Consider the following 6,521-nt stretch of genomic DNA (forward strand, 5'->3'; position numbering starts at 1 on the left):
ATGTGTGGCTCAGAGGAAGAATGACTCTTCATTCAATCCCCAGTATCACAAAAGAATATGTCATCATCATTAGTAGTAGTATTTTTATTCATATCTATCTACACTTAAAAAGTAAGTTACATGTAGAAGGGACATTTTTCTGTCTATAATGTACCTAACATGACAAAAACATTGCCTGAAATACAATAGGAACTAAATAGATGCTTCTTATTTTTTTAATTTCTTTTTTTTTGCCATACTGGGGATGGAACTCAGGAGCATTCTCTCTCTGAGCTACACTTCCAGCCATATTTTTTATCCTTTATTTTGAAACAGGGCCTCACTAAGTACCTGAAGCTGTCCTCAAACTGCAATCCTCCTGTCTCAGCCTACCAAATGCCAGGATTATAAGCATGCACCACCATGCCCAGATTTTTATAGATACTTCTTGAAATTACATTAATATAAGAATGGATAAAATGTGTCTAATCATATGTATGCATTTTTCCAATATTACACTTAGAAATGATAGTAGCATACAGGAGAACAAAGATGTGGGCACAACTTTTAGTTAAACATACTAGATTACACTTAAATGTTTATCAATAATTTAAAATCTTTATAAAATGAGTACAAAGCAATAAAAATAAAAATTGATGATAAAGCAACTAGGAAAAATCAAAGGTGAAAAAATGTACATAACATGTACTATCAATGAAATAGAGATGCATAAGAGAAACATATCTGAACAGAGCACAAAAAGGAAAATGCAGGTTGGCATTGATGGAAGCACAGAAATCAGATGGCATTTATTGAAGAAAAGCAAAAATATATATATTAAGAATGGGGGCAAGTTGAGTGTGGTAACACATGCTTGTAATCCCAGTATTGGGGTCTCGAGAAACTTAGGACTTGGGGAGTCCAGATCTGAATGAGAAACGGACAAATGTTTGATGAGCAAATGACAATCTTTACTTGTGAGCCTATTCCTTTTATACACACAGGGTACATGCAGACATCAGAATTAGTACAATTGTGCTTAATCATTAAAAATGAATAATACCAACATTCTGAATCTAATCCTGGGAACCAGCCCTGGGAAAAGAACATACTGCTGATAACTAGAACAAATGCCTCCCTAAGGTGTACTGAGAACAGGATATGATTCAGGGAACATGAGGATAAAGAGATACAGCAAGCATGGTCTTGAAGGCCATGGCCCTTTGCCAATGACCTCAGAGGACTTAGAGGACCTTCTCCTCTTCATTCTTTGCTCTAAGCTCTCCTCACATTCCAGTACTTTGGAGGCTGAGACAGGAGGATTTCAGGTTTGTTGCCAGCTCCAGCAATTTGTAATGCCCTCCACAACATAGTGAGGCCCTGTTTCAAAATAAAGAATGAAATAGAGCTGGGACTGTAGTTCAGAGGAAGAATGCCTCTGAGTTCAGTCTCCAGTACCACACACACACACACACACATGCACACAAAAATATTTGGGGACCGTATAGCTCATAGAATAGGGTGTGGGCAGGTTAAGAAAAATAGCTTTCTATAGGCTTTAGGTCCTATATTTCCCATATGGAAGAACTACAGTCCCCAAAGACCCAAGAAAAATATTTAGTGGTATATCATACTGAGCACAGATAATTGAAGCAATAATCTCAACAATGGATGATGAGAGAGGATTGGTTTCCTTCTCCCACTGGATCTACAAGTACCAATATTCAACATAAGAAGTTATAAAAGGCCTCTCAAGAAAATTCACTATTGTAAAGAAAAACAATCCTATAAATTCATATTTTATATTGCTTATAAATAATTACGGCTATACAGTTTGGACAAATGCAGCTTCTACTCATTTTTCAATGTACATGTTTAAATATAATCTTTATGCAATTGTTACCAGATTGCATTTGGAAATAAGTATATAGGTCTTACACATTTAAAAAGTATAGAGTGGGGTAATGAAAACATAGATTCTGTTACTTAGACTTGGGTGTTCTAAGAATTGGGTATCATAATAGGATTATACAAGGGAGAGGAGAGAGAGAGGGAGAGGGAGGGAGAGAGAGAGAGAGAGAGAGAGAGAGAGAGAGAGAGAGAGAGAGAGAGAGAAGCGCTTTTAGGCAAACTATGAAGAGAATTAAAAGTCGAAGCAGGCATAAGTAATTGAGACCTTCAGATGACAATGGAGATCTGACACTTGGTAAGGGACAAACAGAGAATGGAGGAAAAGAAGCCCTATGAAAAGCTCAGTGAAAGCAAAGCAATGTATTTGGGGAGTCACACCCTGCACAGAAATGTCCAAGGCACTGTGAGCTCCACCATGCAGTCTTGCAAGGTACATCACAGTGAACATCAGCGCTGTTGACTGCAAAGGGTGTAGGTCAACTAACTAGTTTTCTTTTAACTGATGCTAGTTATAGATGAATTGTTTCTCTCCCATGCTTGCTATTAAAAATGGACAGCAATGGAAAATATTAATTCTCAATTCAACATTCCAGTTCTTCTTTTAGAGATAGTTGAGATATAAATTATGGTTGAAGTGTTGAGTCTTATTTCAGAAACTATAGTATTATGGGATTTGCTATTAAATTTTTGTAACTCTTTATAGGTGCATTGTAATCATACATCTTAATGGAGCACATTATGGTGAAGGCATGCAGGCACACATCAACCAATTAGTCCTTACCCAATTCCAGCCCCTTCTCTTCCCCTCTCTCCTTCTCATGTTTGGCTTACTGATTGAATTTGTTATGTTTGTTAATGTACATCATGAATATTACAGAATTTCCCTCTTTGTCCTATCCCCTCTGGCTGCCCTATTTGCTCATCTATAGTATCCCCTTCTTCCTCTAGAGTTCCTCCTATGACCCATTTTATCCCTAGCTTTTGCATATTAAAAAGAACATCCCAAAATTTTTTTTTCAGGACTTTTTATTGAAGTATCTTGCACTCACGTGGATGCATTCTGGGTTTTGCCACAATTTTAATGTTGAGGTTAAATTATGTTTTACATGCAAGCAGTATGAATAGTTTCCCCTACATGGGAAAACTGATCATAGAAAGATGTCATAGCACTTGAAGGAGTGTCTTTCAACTGAAAAGCTCACAAACTGTCTAGTTACATTTCTCCCACAAACCACAAGCAGGGTAGCACTGGCATCAAGGTAGCGTGTCCAAGATAGAAAAAGGAAGAATCATGCTCAGGTCCAACTGAGGGCCCTACTACATACAGGCTGATCAATACCAGTGCTGCTAGACCTTGGGCACTGAGACATCCCAGCGAGCCCCTCAGCAGTTACTTCACGCAGCCTTTTCCCAGTTTCCAACTTGTGAAGAAAGGTAGTATTTTGTTAATTCTATTCAGAATTTTTTTGCAAGTTGCAAGTTGTTTTATTTACAATATCAACTTTCAAAGGCTTGTAAAATTAACTGGACAATAAGCTAGGTAGAAGTTGCTTCACAAAAGGAGGAAAGCCCAAAATGCCACTTTTTACAGAGAACCCATAATTCAGTGTTTATATGGAGTAAAGAAAATAGAAACTTTTGCTCACTAGAAGAAATTCAGCAATAGGTTTGGACTCTGTACTCGAACTACACATGCAGTGAAGACACTATGATGCGGGACGGCTGGTGGCCGCTGCATTTGCTACCATTGACATTATAAACAGCAGTGCAACTAGTATTCAGAGTGATCCTCAGGGTGTTAGTGTCACTTCTCTTCACACCACTAGTTCTCTTTGCGGTCCTGGGCTTCCCCTTTTTCAGTAAAGTCAGTTTTGATGTTGAAGATTTTCCGAATCTCCTCAGTTTTCCCCTTGATCATATTGGCTACACTCTTGCAGGTAACATCAAGCAAACCTTTAATGTCCAAGTAATTTGCAGCCAGAATCAGTTCAAAGAGCATCCCCTGTGCACTTTGAGGAACTCCTGGTCCCAGACTGGGATGTCATCCTGGGCTTTTCTTTGTTCTTGTCGTCCACAGGGGGAGGGTGGTCATCCTTGTAGTGGGTAGACGACTGGATAACCTTTTTTTAATATCGCTGCATTAACATTTGGTAAAGGAACTGGGTCATCATCTCCTTCGTCATCCATCCCCAAATCTTCTAACATGGTCTTGATTATCACAGATTGTTTGGCAATTTCTATATCAACTTCAAATATCTCTCCACCAGAACTTTGCAACTTAATTGAAGGCATGGTGTGCGGCCTCCAGGAAACATGGGCTGAGGGTGCAGGAGCAGGATTGCCTCCTGGGAAGAAGGAGAGAAAGCGGAGGATGAGCCACGCCCCCCCTTTTTTTTTTGACTGACTAATCTCACTTAGCATAATGTTTTCCAGTTCCATCCATTTTCCTATAAAGTAACTGTGTTTTTCTTTATGGCTGAGTAAAATTCCATTTTTTTACATATCCCATAGCTTTGTAATCCACTCATCTGTTGCTGGATATCATGTCTGGTTCTATAGTTTGACAACTGGAAATTGTGCAGCTATGAAAATAGATACACAAGCATTAGTTTGGTAATTTGGTTTTCAAACTTTTGAGTAGATACCCAGAAGTGCTATTGCTGGATCATATGGAGAGCACATTCCCATTCTTCTGAGGATGCTCCATACAGTTTTCCAAAGGGGTTACATTAATTGGCAATCCCACCAACAATATAGTAGAGTTCCCATTTCACATCCTCACCAGGATTTGTTATTGTATGTGTTTTGAATGATTATCATTCTAGTTGAGATTATGTGAAATCTCAAGGTAGTTTTGATTTGGATCTCTCTAATTAATAATGATGTTGAGCTTTGTTTCATGCATTTATTGGCCATTTGAACTACTTCTTTTGTAAAGTATCTATTTAGTTTCATTGTCCATTTTTTATTGGGTTATTTATTTTCTTAGTACTGAGTTTCTTGAGTTTTCTGTATAGTGGAACCTTGTGAGTCAGGTCAAGAATCAGCAGAGATCATTGTTCTCAGAACTTCATGCACCTCCACTTCATAATTGAGAAGGGAAAAAAAAAAAGGAAATCCTCACCTTTCATCTGCATGGCTAAGATCTCCTCAGCAACAAATAGCTAGGATTAGGAAGAAGAAGAATCCCGTGTTCTTGGCTGGAGGAACATGGAATGGGGTCTTCCTCTTGTTAAAAAGTAAAGCAGAGGGAGGAAATGATTTGTTTTACATTCTACAGGCTCTTACCATTTTTACCAGCTTTTTACATTTTCTTGAATGCATGTTTCTTCGTTTTTTCTTTGCCTTTAATACCATTTCCAAAGGCTTTCCATGGGTATATGGTATAACTTTCACAAGTTTTATTGAAGAACAGGTTGCCAGAGCTTTCCATAATTTCATAGTGATAGTCAAACTCACTATGTTTAAATTAATGAGTAACATGACTATATATATAAATATACACAATTAGAATCCTACACATATATGAGAACAATTATTTGTAAAGAGATTTAGTAAAGTCAAGAAATCCCTGATAAATTTTTCCTATGTCCCAAGTACTGTTTCATTATTAACTAGAGATGCAATAATGAACTTATATTTTATTGAGAGAAATGTTAAATTAGGTGATAAGTAAATATAAAATAGTTATAAATGTTATGAATACAATAAAACATGGTAAAGAACAGAAAATAAAAAAGAAAGTTTATTTTTATTTATTTGTGGAGGTATCACTGAGCTAACCCCCCTACTCTTTTTTATATTTATTTTTGATTCCTAGGGAAGAAATAGTTGTATACTTTATATAGTGGAGTAGTGTTTACATATTACTTAGCAGTCATCTGTGCTAAGAACTATAGACCTCATTTATAACAACTGTCTCCTATCAAAATTTACTTCTTGCTGAAGAGTTATTTTATGTTCCTCCTTTGCATCTTCTCTTTTTCCTATTTTTCACTCATCTAGCATTGATTTTATGTTGATTATGCCTAGATATTTGCCAAATACTGTGTTGGCTTCCTAGAAAACATGGATAAATAAAATAAAATGTCTGTCATCAAATATATTATGCTATAGCAAGCATGAATAGTTGAAAAACAATCATTAACCAGAAAGTCCAAGCATGCAATGGAAACACAGTGAAGAAAACAAATGCACCTCATGAAAACCAGGTCCCTAGTAAAATTGAAAAAAAATTATAAGTTTACTTGTTTAAAAAAATGAAGTTGAGATATATTGATGCAAAGGTAACATATGTAAACCACAGTGTATAAGTGTTCTCAGAGATCCATCACTGGTGTTATAGAATATATCTAGAGTTTTTTTTTTTTTTTAGCAAATTTAAATGGAACTGAACTGTAAAAGCCTTTAATGTTATGTTTACATATGAAGTGTCCCACAATGATTACTGTGTTCATGCCTTGGTTCCCAATGCAGCAATGTTTAGAGATGGAGCTTAGGACAATTGATTGGACCATGAGGGATTTGATCTCATTAGTGGATTAATGATCTGAGGATACTGTTGGGAACTGTAAGAGATGAGACCAAATTGAAGGAAGTAGGACATTGGAAGTGTGCCCTCGAGGCTATAT

General features: G+C 36.7%; 1 pseudogene across 1 annotated transcript; it reads right to left on the reverse strand.

The window, feature by feature from the left end:
• Nucleotides 1-3,694: 3,694 nt before the first annotated feature.
• On the reverse strand, nt 3,695-4,182 carry LOC308275968 (S-phase kinase-associated protein 1-like; annotated as a pseudogene). Its single transcript has one exon. The product of its transcript is annotated as an S-phase kinase-associated protein 1-like (transcript).
• Nucleotides 4,183-6,521: the final 2,339 nt, after the last annotated feature.

This window comes from Muscardinus avellanarius (genome assembly GCF_963383645.1).
Source record: "Muscardinus avellanarius genome assembly, chromosome: 17".
Classification (NCBI taxonomy): domain Eukaryota; kingdom Metazoa; phylum Chordata; class Mammalia; order Rodentia; family Gliridae; genus Muscardinus; species Muscardinus avellanarius.